Raw genomic sequence first — 21,242 nt, 5'->3', positions numbered from 1 at the left:
TTTCCTCTCTCATCGTCAAATGGTAAACTTCTGTTTTTTTTCAGCTACAGCAATGATGTGAATTCTTAACAGCATATATTTGAGTACTTTCTCCTACAATAGAAAGGATAAAAAACATTCAAAAACCTCTAATTTTTTTTCATATGAAGACAATCTTTTTATTGGAATATAGAGGCAATTATCTTCTAAAAGATATGATAGAAAAAAAAACCCTAGGTCTAAGAACCTAAGAGAATAATATTGTCCTCCACGAATGTTGATATCTAAGTATGCATTCCTAAGAAAGCTTTTAAAGCTGACTTTCTAGATATGTTTGAAATAACATTGAGAGGATAAAAACAAACTCTGAACTGGGAATGTTTATTCCAAATTACTGAATGACAAGTTTGAATAAAAAAATAAATTTTTTTATTTTATCTAGGATTTTATCACATTTTATCTAGGATTTTATCTAGGATTACATGGAGACCTTAATTAATGAACTATGAGTTCCCAGGGGGATAAGAACTATTTTCTTAATATATAGTGTTCCTGCAGAATCAAACTAAAGTTTTCAAATAACCTATCCTGTATGCATTGGCTATGTTTATTTTAGGCTTAAATTATTTGAATATGATAGCTCTTGATTTCTAATCTGAGAAAGGGACATATATTTACAATTAATCCCTTTCTAGAAGGAATATGTCTATTGTATAACTATAGTTTGAATTTCTATCTATTACAATGAAAATTTGCCATTAGGGATAAGACATTCTTTATTATTTCTCTGTTCATCAAAATATGTTTAAATCTACCCTGAAAACAAGGAGAAGTTGTTTGGCTACTCTGGAAGCATGATACTCAAAGCAACTGGTATAGAAGCCCTTTCAACTCCCAACTGTGTTAAAATGAAAACAAATAATGTCAACTACTCTATTAAATTCTGTACAGTTAGAAAAATCTGCCCCTCTGATAGAAGCTTTAAAAGTAACCAACCAGTTCTCACCAGTCTTATGGTGAATTCAATGGTGTCCTAACAAAGTGGGAAGGGTTAGGATATAAGAGCATTTTTTTGACATGATGCTCTCTAGGGAAGTTAAATTTATTCCTAACATAAGTACTAAATCATAAGAGAGACAGTGCTTTAGCTTTTTCAAGATATGGTACAATTTTTATAACTGTACTACCTCATCTCTGTTTGAACTCTAAGATTTTATACTATGCAATCTGACAGCTAGTTATAAAATGGAAAATGGTGTTGTTTTAAGTCAAATTTGTTGAGGGCAGTATTGAGAAATTTGCATGACCTGTCTTTCAAGTGGTAATGCTATATCAGGCAACAAATATTTCTGTTTCTATTTCCATGTTTATGTTTTGTGATGTCACCTGTAGGCATCTGTCTGAAAGAAATCTAAAACTATTTATTATTCTGTTTTCTAGCTCTGTCCAGATGTTTAGCTACAGGGTAGTGTTACAGCCCAGATTAGTGCAGCTGGTTAGAAGACCCTGCTAAATATGTACAGCATCTGTGGTTTGTCTTGGGAGGTTGGATTTCTATTAATTAAATGTGCAGCGAACTTACAAAGATCTTGCTTCTCAGTTAAACTGACTATGGAACAGAACTAGTTTTAAAAGCCAAGAATAAATAACAGCAAACTTTTTTAAACAAATGTACCCAATTACATAAATAGAGTAAAAATATATTTAAATGAAAAAGCAGTTATTTTATCAAGAAAGTATGTCTATTTTCAATACTGCTGCTAGAAAATAGCCCATTTTTATAAGATTATCTGAGAATTAAACTCACTGCTTTTATTGATAATTTAGTTTAAAAGGCCACCATTTCTTTCTATATCCTCTTCACTTTGGTGTTTACTTTTATTTAAAGAGAAAAAAATTGAGTCAAAAATAATCATTCCAGCAACATTACACTGAGCCAAAATTAATCAGACAGCAACTACAGCTTATACCACTTATGATTACAGTTGTGATGTTTAGATGAATTTCCTGGCTTAATATTCTGTTAGGGGGTCTTTTGTCATTATTGAGACATTTGGAAAATGGATTTTATGAAAAAGTATTCTAACAGTGAATGCTTACAAAACTGTCCACTGAACATCTGCAACAAATTAAATAAGCTTGTAAACATAATAAATAAGCTAACTTGAAAAGTATGAGGGAATAAACAAAATTTGATTCAGTTTTCTTTGGCTAGCTCAAATAATTTTATTTGTAATGGTTTTTGCAATCTCTGTGGTACACATGCCAGATACCCTGCCTGATACAGGGGACCACCAAACTGATTAGTTTAAAAAAGAAAGAAAAAGAAAGAAAGAAAGAAAAGAACCAGAGCCCAAGCCCAGATTTCACATATAACATGAATTGGGAATTGTACTGATTTTATGCATATAAATGTGTGAATTCTCATTGGCTGTTTATTTTTCTTCAAACCATGTTATGGACTGGATTTTGTCCCTCCAAAATTTGTATATTGAAGCTCTAACCCCCTGTATAACTGTATTGAAGATTGGACCCTTAAGGAAGTGATTAAGATTAAATGAGGTTATAAAGACAGGGACCTCTGATTTGCTAGAAGTGGTGTCTTTATAAAAGAGGAAGACGCACCAGAGATAGCTTTCTCTCCCCCTACCTTGTGAATACAAGGTGAGAAGGCAGCCATTTGCAACCCAGGAAGAGAGCCCTCACCAGAACTTGACTATACTGGCACCCTGATCTCAGATATCCAGCCCTCAGAACTGTGAGAAATAAATTTCTGTTCTTTATTCCACCAGTCTATGCTATTTTGCCACGACAGCCTACCCCATTCGATGACACCTGTTTAAAAGAAGTAATTCTTCATTATTAAAGCAGGTTGTAAGGCTTCTTCATAATTCAAATACTGCAAAGAAGTTTGCACAGTTGATTTCAGCTTGCTTGCTCTGAAGTTATCAGCACAGATATTCAGAAATTATCATTAACAGATGAATAAATTAATTGTCATATGCTTTATTTTCAAAATAGTGAACTCAACCTTGGTCATCTCCTGGGATGACACATTCCATGAGGGCAGGAAGCAATGCTGCAGGGGAATATAAAAGATCATCACCTATATAAAAGACCTATGAGACCTTTCCAGTGTCGCTTGAATTGATAACAATATCTAGCTTTTAAAAACCAGATAAATTAAACTTTGTAGCGTGTTGCTATTTGAATGACCTACTCCGTGGAATTACAGCAGCAGTCTAATCCTTTAGGAGAGATGGCTCTATCAATCTTTGGATTTTTCTAATGTGGAAGCTACTCAATTGCATCTCAGAAATCAGGGAGGTAATTACTCATGCAGACAGCACAAAATGAAAGAAAAAAAATGCAAGTTCTGCTGAGTATCCCTTTTAGAACAAGCCGTGGAACAAGGAAAACAGCCTCTATAATCAGTCAAATTCTTCCACTAATTTTTCAGGTGTTGAAGGCTGTAGTGAGAATACATGCTATGAAAGTTAACAAAGCAAAGTGGCTTTAAGAGTGGGTTTTAGAAGACAGCAAAAAGGAGGAGAGGTATTTCTTATTTTTAAGCAATAATTCTACTAGGAGTGAAGTTCAGTTCAACTTTATTACTTTAAGTAAATGTTCAAGGACTTAAGTCTGATGTTACCTTATGGATCATGTAGCAAAAGTCTGATCATTCTATTAATTATAAATATTTTCAAAAATATTCATCTGTGGGGTGAGTTAAATATTCAAATTTTTGACAGGGTTATTTGGGATTTCCAAAAGTTTAAGAGATCTTATTAACAAACAAACTATAGAAAAGAATTTGAGAAATGCTGCTTTGGTTTATTCTAGATTACTTCAGACTTTTGTGTGTTCTAAAAATCTAAAGAATTTATACCTCCAGCTGAAAGCTTCTCTTTGCCATAAAATTTTTGCCTCCAATCATTTAAGTAACTGAGGAAGCTTCTTTCACTAAAGTGAAGAGAGGTAGCACTGTTTTTATGAAGCATGCAGTCACTGGGTTTGACATTACTTAATTTTGTTTTTGATACTGTGTATACAAAAATTTAGTTATAAGTAATCTCTTCCTTCTACTCAATCTCCTCTTTCTTCCAGTCATACCTAAGTATTTTCAACTTAAGATATTTAATTTGAATATTTAACTAAGTTAACATACTTCTTTCTTCTTAGGAATAACAAAAGGTGGGGAATAAGGTCAAGAGAGCTGTTCAACATCATGACCATGGTCACATGAACTCCAAATGTGCTAATTTCTGGTTGAAGTTCTTTTTAAATATAAACCATCTTTCAGATTGCCAGCCATATGAGAACAATTTTGTACCATGAACAAACTAAAAAATGATGTAATTTTCTTGGGCTGCTAGCTTTTGGATGATGCTACATTTATAGGGCAAAATGAAAAATAGTGGTAAAGAATATTGATATTTTTAATCTGTATAAATGAGCTAGCTACACCCTTGATTTTAGCAGTACATTTTTTTTCTCTGAGAGTTGGGTAACTGTGACTTTTGCAGCCATTTAAAAAGTCATCGTTGACGGTAAGAAACAGGAAGAATGGAGGTGATTGTTCATCATTAGAGCTGAGCTTTTGTGTGGCCTTGAGGAATCACAGGTCGTTGAGATTTCATTCTGGACAGGTTCCAGATAATGCAAAAGTGAGCTGCTTTATTTCAGAAATTCAATTCAAAGTTCACAAAACTGTAATAGTACATACAGATTGCATTCCATGTCTTCTCTCACTCTTTCTAGTAACATTTTTTTGTACCAAATTACCATTTTCTAGAAGGGTGTCAATCTTCCTTTATATCATACTTTTTGAGTAATTAAGAGAGTTCAGTCTTAATGTCTAACTCAAGTGAATGAAGAATTCATAGAATGCTGTAAAACAGTTATCAAATTAATACTCTGAAAGTTCATGTAAACAAAGGATGCAAAATATAATATTGAGAGACCTAGATTCATTTTTGTGATACTGGTTTTTTGAAAAGTTCTGAATTTCCCTTTTTCTGTGTGCTTTGTCACAAAAATAGCTCTGGGGTAAGGCAACTGACATAAAACACACTCAATATTATGGGGTGTAAAAGAAGGAAGATATTATAAAGATATTACAGTGTGTATACAGAGGAAAAATGCCATGGAGGAAGTAGAATTTCAAATGGATCTTAAAGTGGAGATTGTGATTTCTTTAGGAGGAGTGGATCTCAGTAATGCTTTCAGTAAACTAATCTGACCACAGTGTGTAGAATGGATAAATACCAGTGGGGAAGGGCAAGACATGAGCAGTGATCCTGGCAGCCAACGTAGGGAGTAAAAAAGGTTCAAACTGGGTGGTGGGGATAAGAATGGAAAGAGGAATGTACAATGCAAAAAGCATTGAGATTTGGGAACTAGTTATAAAATTGAGGGTAAAAAAAGGATAAAAAATACGAATCTGACTTTTTGAGTTAAGAAACTGGAAAACAGTATAGATATAAAACAACACATAAATGTTGAGTTTGTTATTGCAACTAGGGAATTGGAATCAGGAATGAAGAGACAGATCTAGGAGTAAATTTCCTTAAGTGTGATAATTGAGCCAACAGGGATGATTGTGTTTTTTGAATAGAAGAGTGCAGAAAGGGAAGAGAAGAGTTTTAAGGGCAAAACTTTAGGAAATAGCTACATTTACAAGAAGGCAGGATAAAAAGAGGTCATCCTCAAGTAACTTTACTTAGGTCAGAGAATCAAAGAGAATGAATTTTCAAGGAAGTTTAGTTAAAGTAGTCCAATGTTAGGAGATGATAAAGACGATAAAGACAGAGGTAGAAAACTAATTAAGGTTGAATTTTCTTCTTTAACTCTATTTATTCATATATAGGTTGATTTTCTTTGTAACATAATAAGCTTTTAGAAAGATTGGCATTGTTTGCCGATTTTAAATTATTTGCTTTATGATTTCTGTATGGCAGAAAAGATGGCTGTTAAGAACTGATGACCCAAGACACTTTCCTTCCTGTAATTTCCCATCTTCTTCCTTAATTAATTCTCTCTTTCTCTCTCAAACTTAGACCACAAGTTGACTGAAGATGCAGCAAACAATAAATACATTTTCGGTTAGAAGATAAACAACCTGGTCAGCATTAGAATTCTCTGAGGCCATGTCTTTCTCCTCTCAGAAAACATCACTTCGTGTTTATTAAAAATAAAATGGCATCCTTGGAAGGAAAAAAAAAATATGTGTGCCCTCAAGAGTGAACCCTCTGTCTAGTAGAAGAAAACAGTAAAAATGTGGTCCTATCAGTTCTCATTTTTGCTGCGGAAAACACAAACGCTTTTTGATGCCAAAATAAAAGAGGGCCGGAATTTGAATAGAATACATTTCTCCAGCCTAGAGATATTCCACCATAGAAGGACGCCAATACTAAGACACGTTGTCTTTTTTAAAACTTCAGGATTTTAATATTCCTTATTAAGAAGGTGAGAGAGGAAAAAGAAAACACTCTTAGGGAAGAAGTTAGGTAGACAAATTGTGCCATGAACTCTGACAGAATCCTATCTTGTTTCTCTTCATTGTCTTAAACAAAAACATACTTAGGAATTCTGGGTTCACTGACAAAAGGAAAGTAAGGTTATTAGTTATGAGCATCTTTATTTCCTAAATATGCATCACAGAAAAACTAATACCTCCTAATGGTCAACAAGTCATTCTCAAGAAGAAGACAATATTTTAAAAAGTTTTTATGTATATTAACCTTTAAACTTTGAGATGAAATTTAGAATAATTTTCTGAAGTTTTAAAAAAGAGAGACTAGGGTGTGGGTGAAACTGCCATTGCAAAATTATAACTGAGACAGTGAAAGGTATTCACTGACCTAACCAACTCCATTGTACTTCTAACCTCCACGCTGTCCTTGTTCATTCCTGAGCATAGGCTGAACTAACTTTGGGAGAAACTTAGCTTAAGTTTAAAACAAAGATGATAACAGCCCTTTCCCAAAACAAATCTCCTTCTCGCCTGGGGACTAACATGCTTTTGTAGGACTAACAAATTAGTCACAAGATTAGAAATTATGATTTAGGAATCATGCAGCTGGAGGCTACAAGATTCTGACCCTCCCTAAATTGCTCCTAAGATCAGTGCTTGACATATTTTGCAGATCCTGAACTTGATGGATCAACTGGCACCACCCAGATGGATTAACTGGCTCATCTGATCTTGTGGCCCTGCAATCCAGGAACTGACTCAGCGCAAGAGGACAGTTTCAACTCCCTATGATTTTATCTCTGACCCAACTGATCAGCACTCTTGACTCACTGGCCTTCCCCCAACTGCTGTGGGACTTTTCCTTAGTTCACCTAAAAATGTGGTCCTTTTCACAGAGCCATGAATATTTAGGCTCACAGACGATTTGAAGAGTGAGAAAAAATGGAATATATTGGGCAAAAAGGAAAACAAAAGGGGGGAAACATAGACTCAGCGAATTGAGAGAGTATGCTTCCTGCCCATGGGCTTAAGATTGAATCCTAGTTTCCACACAGGAAGAAGATGGGGCCAGGCTCCTCCCCACTGCAAATCTGGCAGACTTCTGTGGCTCCACCCGTGTGCATTTCTCCCAGTGCACAGGCCAGCTGGAGCCCTTCTCACCTGTCTGTCTTACCTCCACCAAATTTCCCTTAAAATGTCTGATCCCTGAATGGTTGGGGAGATTGATTTGAGTAATAGTAAAAGTCTGGTCTCCTGCACAGCTGGTTCTGTGTGAATTAGCCTTTCTCTATTGCAATTCCCCGGTCTTGATAAATTGGCTTTGTCTAGGGTGGGCAAGGTGAACTCATTGAGTAATTACATGTGGAGGGGGAAGAAAAAAGAAACCTATTGGTATTTTATGAGAATTACTTTAGAACTATGAATCTATTGTGGGTGATTGGCTATCTGGGCAATATTGTTTCCTTATTGAGAAACAGCCCAAGTTGGCTGTTTCCCTGAATCTTCCTCCATGTACCCTACACTTTTGTTGCTAGGATTATCTTAGTTAATATTTTTGTTATTGCAAGTGTGCAAGCGTGGTATTTTATTCTAATTTTATGATTACTTTTTGATCTCATAAAATAAAAATATTGATTTTTAAAGTGCACTTATGTATTCCTATATGTATACTTGTAACTATTCAGTGTTATAATTATTTATAAAAATGTAATGCTTCTATTAAGTAAAAAGTAAGCTTAAGCATCAAACTAGCAAAAATACTATTACTAAAAATAGTTAATTTGAGGTCTAATATGGGCCAAGCACTTTGGTAAATATTTTAAAATAATCACCTCATATAAGCTTCACAATAACCCATGAAATCAATTCTTCTATGGTTTATCTTCCATAGATGAGGAACTTGAAGCTTGAAGAGGAGACTGGCTCTTTAGTGGCCAACACAGCTGATGAGGGAGTAGTTCTAGACAGGCCCAAAGCCATTTAATGGATTTTTAACCTCTATGCAAAACTGTTTTATAAGTTGGTAGTATTGATAATATGCAGATTTAACTACGCACTGTAATGGGTAAACTGACTGCAGGAGACACAGGAATTCTCCTTAGGGAAGGGAATTGTTTGCTTGTTTGTTTAGAGAAGCAGAGTTAAGCTTTTTGGCTGTAAAAATTTAAAGGGGAAAGAAAGAGACTGTGGGAGAGCTGCCAAATGCTTTAACATCAGAAATGAACAGAGAATTGGGCTTGGGGAAAGCCAAATAAAGGGAAAAATAGGATAGTGGTAAGAGGAAAGAGAGAAGACCAAGGGACACAGAATGGGCAGACGTGACTAAATTACATCATTACCTTGGCATCTGCAGACATCCTGGAGAAAACATTGGATTTCCCCCAAATGAGGATGGAGTTTGTGTCAATTCTATGCAATTTAAGAGGAAAGAGTTGACATTTAGATTAAATTAATAAAATATATATAATTCCTAAAGAATCAAGTACATATTGGTATCTGTCATTTTATTGGTAATTTGAAAGCCATTTTTACACTAATGAAGTATAAATATTATGAAAGAGAAAAACTCTATTTTGATGTAAGTACATGATATAGTTTTGCTGTGTCCCCACCCAAATCTCATCTTAAGTTGTAACTCCCCAAATTCCCACACATTGAGAGGGACCAGTGGGAGGTAATTGAAATGTGGGACAGGTCTTTTCCTTACTGTTTTCATGATAGTGAATAAGTCTCATGAGATCTGATGGATTTATAAATGGGAGCTTCCCTGCACAAGCTCTCTTCTCTTGTCTGCTGCCATGTGAGATGTGCCTTTCACCTTCCACCATGATTGTGAGGCCTCCCCAGCCACATGGAACTCTTAAACCTTTCTTTTGTAAATTGCCCAGTCTCAGGTATGTCTTTATTGGCAGTGTGAAAATGGACTAATACAGTACAGTAGATGACAGCAGACCTCAAACTGATGTAAAGGATAATAGGAATAGTTAACTTGTTCTTGTACAAGTAGCGTTTTACTTGAATAGTGAAACTGAGCATTAAGTCCATAGTTTACATAACCAAAAACTTGCAAAGATATACACAGAGGGTGATTGCATTTACTGGTGCAACTGACCACTTGCCTGTGTTGTTATTCATGTTAATTATTGTCAAAAAAGTATCTCGGGTTTTAAAAGAAGATAATCATACTATCTGAAAATAATGTTATCTCCTTTTTACTAATAAAAGCTTTGTCATATAGTGGAGATCTCAGTTTACTTAGATTTTATTTATATTTTAAATCAGGAATAGTTATTGCATTTTGATTAAGCTCCTTATTAATATGTATTGAAACAATCATCTTCTTTGTTGTTAAAAATCGATGTCATATATTAATCAATTTAATATTGAATAATAATTACACAAAATGCTATTTGGTTGTGAATTCTTTTAATGCTGTTGAAATTTTATTGTTATTATTTTATTATTTTATTCAGCAGTATTTGTCTGTGTTTATAAGTAAAAGCAGCTTAGTTTTCCTTTTTTTAACAAATTTTTGATACTTTGGGATGAAAGATTTGCTAAAGTAATAAAAGCAAGTGCATCTTATGTATGGGAGAGCAATGTAAAAATCAGTTTCTTAAAAATTTGAAAGAAAACAGTAAAATGAGGTTATTTTGCTGAAAGTAAAAGTGCAAAGAAAAAACACAAGGAAAAAAATTACAAAAACAATGACAAAGAATTTCCTCATAACTCTTCAAACTAATGTTTACATGCTTTATATTTTAATGGGTTTAATAAAAATAAAAGCGTTAGTAATTTTAAAAAACTTTTAAAATTATTTTCCAATTGGTGTATGTTCATTTTTTCCCAGTAAACTTAACATATCAAGCATTTAAAAAGATATTTTTCAATAACATCTATTTTACTAGAATCAGGAATAAAATATGTTTAATGATTAAATTATGTTTCTACTAATTCACTGATTTTTCTCTTTAATATTTATTTTCCTTTACTTTCTTTGGCTAAGTTGCCCCTTTTTCTAACTTCTAGAGCTGCATATTTTTTTTTTGTTTCTGTCTTTAGAAATAAAAAAATAACAATAAATTTACTGCTGAGCATCATTTTGGTTGAATTCCCTAGGCCTGGTTTGGTGGATTTTCATTTTTGTTTTCTACACCAGTATATTAACTGTAATTTGAGTTTCTTCTTTGACTCTATAATGATTTAGGAGAATTATAATTTTATTTCCAATGTTTTGAGAATGTTATTGTTATCATTACTTTAAGTTGTATTATTTGTTTCTAGTTTATGGTACTGTGGTATCAGGGTTCAGAAAACAACACCCCAAAATATGTTGTGTTTGTTTGCTGAATATTTTGAACTGAAGAAGATTGGAAGGGTCTCGGAAGTAAGGCTTTTCTTACCTTCTGCTGTCCTCTTGTCTCCCCCCAAATCAAGTCATAGACAACAGAATTATTTTTCCTCAATTCAAGTCATAAAACCTAGAAAGGTCGTCCTATGACTTTCTTCCTTTTTTGAAGACTTTCATATGATAGGTGCCCTGCCTTATGCCTGGGGGGAAAAAAAAATGCCACACAGAGAGGCCATGAAATATCTGAACAGACAGGGCCTACAGGGTTTTCCCCCTCAGTCGGCTAGCGTTAGCTCATACTCTTACTCAATCACATTTCTACATGGCTGTATATTCTTTATTGAACCTAAGAATAAACATAGACGGCTTTCCCTGGGTCTTTGGGTCTTCATTCCTGAAGGCTCTTGTGTCATATAAAACGTTGATTAAGTAAATTTTTGGCTGTTTTTCTTTTGTTAACCTGCCCTTTGTCATAAGAGTGTCTGTCATGACCCTTATGATGGGTGAAGAAAGTTATTGATGGCAGCGGCGGGCCATCCGGCTTGGCCACTGGCATCACATCCCGCAGCGTGGAGGGAATGGCGAGGAGGTGGACAACCCCCTGCAACCTGCTGCCCTGGGGGCAGCCATGATGGGGCTGCTCCGGGTCACCCACCGTTGGGGCAGCAGTACGGTGAGGCAGAGAGGGGCCCTAAGACAGAGCCGGACCTGGAGCAGTGCTGCACTTGCACATGGAGGGTGGGGACTGGGCTTGTGTGGGGAGCTGGGGCTACATTTTGGGGGGCCTGGAGCAGGAAGTGAGAGTGGCACCTACTTGGGGGACCCAGCCAGCAGTACAGCCATGGTGCCCACCCCACCGAGGGCTCTGGGTTTCTGTGCCTCTAGAGGTGGCTCTGAACGGGGCCACTCATGGTTGCATCCCCAGGTCCACCCTGCATCAGGGTGATCGCTGAACCTGACACTTCCAATGGCTGGGCCCGGGGCCCGCGATCCACTCCTAGAGGTACCCCCTGGGTAGGACCTTGAGCCAGGTGAGGGGGAGCCCCAGGATGGAGATCAAAGTGATGTCACCCCTGCCCTGGATGCCAGCCTGGGTCCAGCGAGGACTTGGAGCCCTCCGCCCAGGCTGCGAGGGGTTGCGGCAGGGGTTGCATGCTCCGTGGAGCAGGCAGGAGCTGGTCGCAGGCAGCAGTCCAAGTTGGGGCTGTGGACCCAGGCCTACCTCTGCTCTTGGGGGTTGGGAGCAGATAGGAGCCCTGCCCACCCCCAGGCACAGCTGCAGCTGCTCAAGTCAGGGCTGTGGACCCAGGCATCTCTGTACTCTTTGGGACCTGGGAAGGGGCCCCACCCCGGCCCTTACAGGCTCAGAAGTGCCTGCTCCCACTGCCTGGTTTCTCCTCACTGTTAGTGCCTGCTCCTATCTTGGAGCAATGTGGGGCTGAGCCCAGGTGTTGTTGCAGCCCAGCCAGGGGTGCACATGCTTCAGACAGCACTGACATGCCAGCCCCCTACCGCCTTGATCCCCTCTGGACTTTGGGCACTAAGAAGCACAAGAGGGAGCCAAAGAGGGTGCTGGGGACAGCCTGGCACTGACCTGCAGGTGCCCCCTGGTGCAAGCAGCCTGGGTACCATGGACAGCTGCAGTAGACAGGCAGGCAGGCTTCTGGGTCGAAGTGGGCAGGTCCCTGGTGAGGGCCTGCCTTCAGGTCAGGGAGGGACTGAAGGCTGAGGGCTGGGCTTCCAGTCCCACAGATTGGAGTGGGAGCTTATGGTGCCTTTTCCAGGCCTACCCATGGCTGCCCATGGACCAATTGGCACACATTTCCTCCCTTGGAGGCCCAAAAAAGCCCCAGATCAACCAGAACAGAACAGAACAGACCATGGGACAACCAACTGCAGAGAGGAGGTACTCTCTCTGCTAGGAGCTGAACACATGATGGGACACCCTGGCTGCAGAAAGGAGCTGCCCCCTGCGGGAGACTGAACTGTTCTATGGCTCATAAAGCTTCTCTTCGTCTTGCTCACCCTTCACTTGTCTGCATATCACGTTCTTCCTTGTTGCAGTACAAGAACTTGGGGCCTGCCAAATGGCAGGCTAAAAGAACAGTAACACAAACAGGGCTGAAACATGCTCCTCGCTTGCCACATTGTGGGTGAAGAGAAAGAGAGAAGAGCTGTGGCCCTTTGAGGAGCCCAGACCTGGGAACTCCCCGAGCCAGAGCTGTGACTCCCTCTTTGGGGCCTTGCAGTTCCTGGTGTCTCCAAGCTCCTGGACACCAATGCATTCCCTGGTGCTAGCCGGGGAAGCTGCTTGTGATGCACCTGGTCCAGCCACACCCTTGCAGAAAGCTGGTGGCCATGCTGTACCTGAAGCTGCCCACCCCTCAGCAGCAGCCGCTGTGTCTGACTGCTCAGTGGCCAGGCCCCACACTTGCTCACACACCCTTCGCTGCTCCACGTCTGACTCACAGTCTCCCTTGGAGGCGTGGGATCCAGGTCACTAGCATGAGCTGAGCACAGCCTGCCAGGCTGAGTGGGTGGAACAAGCCCAGTGGGCCCTAGCAAAACTTGGGGCAAAGGCATCACTGGCCACAAATTTCCAGCCAGAAAAGCGACTCCCCAAAGATCCTATAACATTATTACACCTTTTTGCCGCTACAATGGATAAACGACTATGTTCAAAATTTTCATCATGTTTTGAAATATATTGGTTCTCGTTTGTGCAGCTTATATACATTTATTTTTTATTTTATAAGTGAAATAAACTCTATAGGAGACAATTTACTTAAAATAAGGATTTAAAAATTATTTACATTATTTATATGCTACATTTAAATTTAGCTATTGTACACTAACTTGATCAAAAATTAAGCATGATCTGGTAAAAACTTCTATTTTGTTCTTGTTCATTTCTATTTTTATTTTTAAAACTTTTGCTTCATATATTTTGATAGTATGGCCATATAATTTGACATTCAAACTAAGAAACTCAGGAGAGTGAAAGGGGGTGCTATTAATTAAGACAGGACAACAGGCTTAATTTTAAGACTATCCTATGAAAATATATTCTTATGGTTAACCTATATGCCTGTTTCCATTTTTTCTGTTTGCCTAATGAAGAGAAAAATTGCTATCCTTGCTAGTTGTTTAGCCTGTCCTTTTTTTTTTTTTTTTTTTGGTGGTTATTGCCTTATCTGAAAAGAAAAAAATATTATTGATCTCTGTTTACCAAAGTGTTCTGATTCTTGTTAATTGTTCTGCTTAAGGGTTAGGGTGGATAAAGGAGCCTGGATTATGCAGATAGCTATGCCCTGTCTTCCCTCAGCTGCATGTTCTTCATTTGCCTCTGAAGACACATTCTCCTCTATTCTCCTCTCCACTCTCTTCTCTGTCCTGAGAGATTGACCTGGGATACATCAAAGCTCCTTCCCTTTTGGCTTCCAGTGGGATTTCACCAATGGAAACCCAGCAGGAGACTGAAGAAAGAAAGGAGTGAGGGCTGGCTTGCTGTTAACTAGTGTTGCAGGACTGCATGGAGGTTGCCCTATGCTCAGCCACACCATGGTAAGGATCCTTTATTGCACTCTCTCCTCCGTGATGTGCCATCTGTTTTTGGCTCACTCCATGACTAATATACTATGCACATATGTGTGGCTGTGTTTTCTCCTGTATGAAAATATATGTTTTACAATAATTAACATTTTTTTCATCTAAAGCTTCAATGCAATGCATCTGTAAAGAGAGCAAAAGAGTTCTTTTTCTTGTTTTAAAGACAAAATCAACAAAATATTTAGCTTGGCATTCTCTAATTTTTAAAATTGTGTTTAAACAAAACAAAACAAAACATCTGGTAAGTGGAAACAACTGCTTGCAGTCATCATTTATGTATTCATTAAACACTGAATTCTCGCCATGTACTAGGAAAGCAGTGCATGCTCTTTTAAAGTTTACAGTAATACCTGGGAAAGCAAGTAATTAGAGATGTGATGAGGGCTACAAAAGAATTACCAGGACGGGTGCCGTGGATCATGCCTGTAATCCTAGCACTTTGGGAGGCCGGGGTGGGTGTATCTCTTGAGCTCCTGAGTTTGAGACTAGCTTGAGCAACATGGGGAAACCCCATCTCTACAAAAAAATAGAAAAATTAGCTGGCCTGGTGGTGTATGTTTACAGTCGTGGCTACTCAGGAAGCTGAGAGGGGAAGATCACTTGAGTCTGGGAGGGTGATGCTGCACTGAGCCATGATCACGCCACTACACTCCAATCGGGGTGACGGAAAAAAAAAATATTAGCAAAGATTCTGATAATAGACAACAAGAAGGCCTAACTTAGGGTCATGTGTGCCTATGATCAGGGGCGGGTGAGTGTTAAGGAAGCATTTTAAGGAAATTATTTAAATCAAAACCTGAATGATAAATTAGGTAAACAAAGAAAAGGGGTGAGAATCTGAGTTAAAATGGGTCAGGTGGGCACGTCCTATAGAGATTCTGAAGGAATTGGTCCTTAATGTATGGACATTTCTATCATGGGAGTTAATAAAATGTTGATGCAGAAAAGTAACAATAGATAATCACTTAAAAATATCCCTCTGATTTGTGAGGTCTGGATTAAAGGTAATTAGGACTAGAGGCAATTAGGTAATTATTGCAATAGTCTAAATATGTTGTATTGGGCCTTATTATGAAGGCAATGAACATGAAAAGGGGCACAGTCTTCAGACATAATAAGGGAAAAAATTATATCCCAGCATACAATTTTACCAACAAGACCTTGTAATTGCTTAGATGGGCATAAGTTTAAGATAATACAAGTAAATAGTTGAATATAACTACCAGGTAGATGTGCAGAAAAGGCACAACTGTCATGGTGAAATTACTTTCTGTTTCAGGTCAGTCAGTGGCTTTTAGTTCTATTATAATCACATGTATATGTTTTTTAAATTATGGCTTTATCTTGTCTAAACTCTGGAGATTCTGATTAGGTAGATTCCTTGGATGGAGCTTGGGCATACGTGTTAAAACAAAGTAAAACCAACCAACCAACCAAACAACTACAAAATTCCTTTGGTGCTTCTAGCTTACCTTCTCAGTTGAGAATCTGTGAATCAAGTTTATTAGAATGAGGAAAAACTTTCCAGGTGAAGAAAACAAAGAAGCATGGAGACAAAAAATATATTTCATGCCTAGGTAAGGTTAGTGCATATATAAATTTGCATAAATTGCCTATAGATTAAATTCCCAAACTTTTAGCATGACATTCAAGATTACTGGCAGTCTAGACCCTCTTGACTTTTACAAGAGATAAGGCTGGAAAGTCAGGAGGGTCTAGATTTCCAACAACCTTGAATGCCAGCTAAGTTTGGGAATTTAATCCATAGACAATTTCCTAGAAACTAATCCATTAAGCCAGACTTTATGGAAACTCACAAGACTCAAGTTGAATTATGAAAATGGTAAACAGAATAAATACAAATAGGTGAAAAATCTGCACTGGGTTTGTAAATTGTCATGGTAATTTTATAGGCATTTTAAGCTATAGAACTGGGATCTTGGTTTTGGAAAAAATAGTTTGCTGAATCTTAATGTGTAATATATTTTACTTTGAAAATACTTTATATATATGCATATACATAAATTTTCTGATAAGAAAAATCAGATTTAATTTATTTCATCTTATTAAGAACATCAAAAATTTGAAAGAGAAAAAGAGATGTTATATTTTTAGAAATGACTTGAATTCATTCAGTGTTTGTGTATTCTGAGAGACTTACAGAAAGCTTAAAATATTGCAGATTGATTTGCAAATAACCCGTTATTGTCTGTAATACTTCTGCATTGTTTGTAAGAGTAGAAATAAACCTTTATGTAAAAGTATACGTTATTTGAATAAAAATTATAAAATGCACATATACAAAGGTGAAATTAAATATTCATAATTTTGCCATAGGTATTTATTTCAATAAATTTTTTCTATGTCAATTTGGTTTTCATTTATTTTTAAACAAAAAATTATGTAGTAAGAATTTATTATAAATAGATTTCTATGTAGTAAATAATGTCTATGATCACAGTTAATGGTTGTATGGTATTCTGTGTTATTGGATTGAATCAAATTATACTTAATCATTCCTCTTGTTATGCATTTATTTTATTAAAAAATTGTTCATTACAATTCTCCCTCTCTCCTCCCTCTTTTCCTTTCATTTCCCTTTCACTCCACTCCCTTTCCCTTTCCCTCTTCTGGTCTGTCCTTTTCTCCTTCAATTGTCCCATGTCTCTATATATTGACCTGTCAACCTTCCTATTCTTTAAAAACTGTTGCTTAGTATTCCACTCAATTGTGTATAGTTTATCATTTTCCTGCTGGTGAGCATTTAGTTTGTTTCTAGTTTTTTATGATTAAAAATAAAATACTTTAATGAAAATCTTTGTACCTTCCTCTTCTCTTAAAGGGAAAAAGTTTAATAAAAAAGATAAACACTTAAAATTTTTGGAACAATTGCCAAATTTTTCTTTAAAAAACTGTGTGTGTGTGACAAAATAATAAATATGCATTTTAGAAAATTCAAACAGCACAGAAATTCACAAAATAAAAAGTGATAGCTCCTATCCCCAGACTGTGATCATTTTAGTCAAATTGGAATATATTTGAGAATAAAAGTAAAAGTAATTAAAACTTATGTAATTACTTCAGGAAGGTGAGTGAATTAAAACTGCCCCTCAGAACCAATTTTATGATCACCTCACCTATTCTCCTTCCTATTTTAAAATCTCATCTCTCAGAATTAACAGTTAAGTTTTAGTTGTATAAACTTCCAGGTAGTTTTCCATACAAACATATATATATAAACATATTTTTACAAAAGCAGGATTAAGTGGAAACTATTGTGCAAATTGTATTCTTTTAATTCAACATTATATTATAAAATACTTCTACATCAATTCTTACTGAGATAGCTCTTTCTTTACTTTCATATTCCATAGTACTGTACTGTATTTTATGCAATAATTTTCTCATCATTATATATTTAGGTCATCTCTCTTTTTCAGTTTCAAATCATGCTACAGTAAACACCTTATACTAGTCACCTCAAGGAACTCTCTAAGAATACTTGCAGAAGGAGAATTATCAGGTCAAAGGACACGTGTTTACTTTAAATATATTTGGGTGTTAACAATTTGCCCTTCTAACATGTTTCCACAAATTTGTGAACATGTCAAGATTTCTTCATTCCATAACATGTTTTCAATCCTTTGACAATGTGAAAGAGTCCAACTGATGTTACTGTTTAATTTGCATTTTGACTAATTCTAAAGTTGATATGCTTTTTTGTATATTAAGTGGCTATTGATAGTCCTGTTGCTAAAAATCATGTTTTATCATATAGTATTATTTCTATTAGACAGTGTTCCATTTATTATTATTATACAGTGAATTAGCTAAAACATAGCAACTTAAAACAATAATTTTTTTGTGTTACTGTATTCTATGGGTCAGAAAATGTAGAAAGGCACAGCAGGGTGTCTCTACTCTGTGATGTCTGGAATCTCAGCTAGGGGTACCAGAAGCCTGGGAGTGATGTGATACCTCTGGGCTATTTCCAGAACCAGTTTGAAGACTGAATGTGTGACCTGTACAACTGCACGTGGATCTGCACTTAGAAGGGCCCCATGTTTGGTTTTGTGCTCTGCTGTGGCTATCTTGGGATTCTGAACAATTGTTTAACATGGAGTCCTGCATTTCATTTTACACTGGACTCTGCAAATTAAAAAGCCGGTTCTGGTTGTATCACCTTATGATAGGCAGAATGATGCCCCTAAAGTACCCACATCTTAAACCCCAGAACCAGTGACTGTGGTACACATGTGAAAGCAAACTTGCAAGTGTGATTAAAACAAATAGTTTGAGATAGGTATATTATTTTGGATTATCCAGCTGGGCCCAGTGTAATCGCAAGGGTCTTTATAAGAGAAAGAGGAAGATAAGAGAGAGAGTGTTAGAGTGATGTGACAGGAGAAAGACTCAATTCGCCATTGCTGGCTTTGCAGATGAAGCAGTTACAAGCGAAGGAATGAAAACAGCCTCTAGAATCCAGAGAAGCAAGAACAAATTTTCTCCCATAGAGCTTCTAGAAGGAACACAATCCTGCCAAGTCAATTCCCTTGAGTTTAGCCCAGGGAAACCCACTTTGGAAGTCTAACCTCCAGATTCCAAGATAATATATTTGTGTTGTTTCAAGTCACTAATTGTAGCAACTTATTATAGCAGCATTTATTATAGCAGGAAACTGGGAGCTTGGGATGCTAAAAGAAAGTATCATAGACTGGGTGGCTTCTAAATAACGAAAACTTATTACGTACAGGCCTGGAGGCTAGAAGTAAGCATGGTGTGGTTCTGGTAAAGACCCTCTTCTAGGCTGCAGATTGCTGACCTCTTATATCCTCACAAAGTAAGAAAGGAGGTAACTCAATCTCTGGACTATTCCGTTTTTAAAAATTTCAACTTTTATTTCAGATTCATGGGGGTATACAAGTGCACATTTGTCATGTGGGTATATTGTGTGATGCTGAAGTTTGGGGTATGAGTGATCCTGTCAGACAGGTAGTGAGGATGACACCCAATAGGTAGTTTTCAACCATTGCTCTCTTCCTATCTTCCACCATTTCATAGTCCCAAGTGTCTATCATTCCTCTGTTTATGTCCATGTTTACCCAATGTTTAGCTTCCATTTATAAGTGAGAACATACAGTATTTGATTTTCTGTGTCTGAATTAATTCACTTAGGAAAATGACCTTCATTGGCATCCATCTTGCTGCAGAAGACATTATTTGATTCTTTGTTATGGTTGTGTAGTATTCCATGGTTTATATGTACCACTCTTTCTTTATTTGATTCACTACTGACGGCCACCTAAGTTGATTCCATGTCTTTGCTATTGTGAATAGTGCTATAATGAAAATACAAGTGCATGTGTCTTTTTGATAGAATACATTATTTTCCTTAGGGTATATATCCAGTAATGGGATTGCTGAATTGAATGATAGTTGTATTTTTAGTTCTTTGAGAAATCTCCAAACTGCTTTCCACAGTGGCTGAACTAATTTACATTCCCACCAACAGTGTATAAGTGTTCCCTTTTCTTTGCAGCCTCATCGACATCTGATTTTTTTTTTTTCCTCTTTAGTAATAGCCCTTTTGACTGGTGTGGGATGGTGTTTCATTGTGATTTTGATTTGCATTTCTCTAATGATTTGTGATATTGAGCATTTTTTCATGTTTGCTGGCCATCTGTATGTCTTCTTTTTTGAAGTGTCCGTTCATGTCCTTTGCTTACTTTTTCAGTGAAGTTGTTTTTTGCTTGCTGATTTGTTTAAGTTCCTTTTAGAGTCCAAATATTAGGTCTTTGTCAGATGCATAGTTTGTGGATATTTTCTCCCATTCCATAGGTTATCTGTTTACTCTGTTCACAGTTTCTTTTGCTGGGCAGAAGCTCTTTAGTTTAATCAGGTCCTACTTGTCTATTTTTGTTTTTGTTGCAGTTGCTTTTGAGAACTTAGTCATAAATTCTTTTCCAAAGCCAGTGTCGAGAAGGGTATTTCCTGGTTATTTTTTAATGAATTTTATTGTTTTAGGTCTTACATTTAAGTATTTAATCCATCTTGGGTTAATTTTTGTGTATTGTGACAAGTAGGTGTCCAGCATCATTCTTCTGCATATGGATAACCAGGTATCACAGCACCATTTATTGAATAGGGAATCTTTTCCCCATTGCTTATTTTTGCCATTTTTGTTGAAGATCTGTTGGTTGTAGGTATGCAGCTTTTATCTGGGTTTTCTATTCTGTTCCAATGTTTTATGTGTTTTATACCAGTGTCACACTATTTTGGTTACTGTAGCCTTGTAGTACAGTTTGAAGTCAAGTGGTGTGATGCCTCTGAATTTATTCTTTTTGCTTAGGATTGCTTTGGCTCTTCAGGCTCGTTTTTTGGTTCCATATGCATTTTAAAATAATTTTTTCTAATTCTGTGGAAAATGATGTTGGTTGTTTGATAGGAATAGATTTGAAACCGTAGATTTCTTTGGGCAGTATTGGCCTATTCTTTTAAGGGTACTAATCCCATTCATGAGAGCTTCACTCCCATGAACTGATTACCTCCCAAATACCCCACCTCCAAATACCATCACATTGGAATTAGGATTTCACCACATGAATTGTGGGTGGAGGGGACCAGCGAATCAGTCCACTGCAGAAACTCATATACACCTGTATTAATACACACATAATACTAATACTTACACAAACTCATTTACTCATATGTCTGGCACCTGGGTCGGGATGACTCAAAGACAAAGAGTGCTGAGGAGAACACTTATTAAGGTCTCTCCATGTAGCTTGGCTTCCTCATAGCAGAGTATCTTCAGAATAGGTGAACGTT

Source organism: Macaca fascicularis, chromosome 12 (genome assembly GCF_037993035.2).
Source record: "Macaca fascicularis isolate 582-1 chromosome 12, T2T-MFA8v1.1".
Classification (NCBI taxonomy): domain Eukaryota; kingdom Metazoa; phylum Chordata; class Mammalia; order Primates; family Cercopithecidae; genus Macaca; species Macaca fascicularis.
This window is presented reverse-complemented; position numbering follows the sequence as displayed.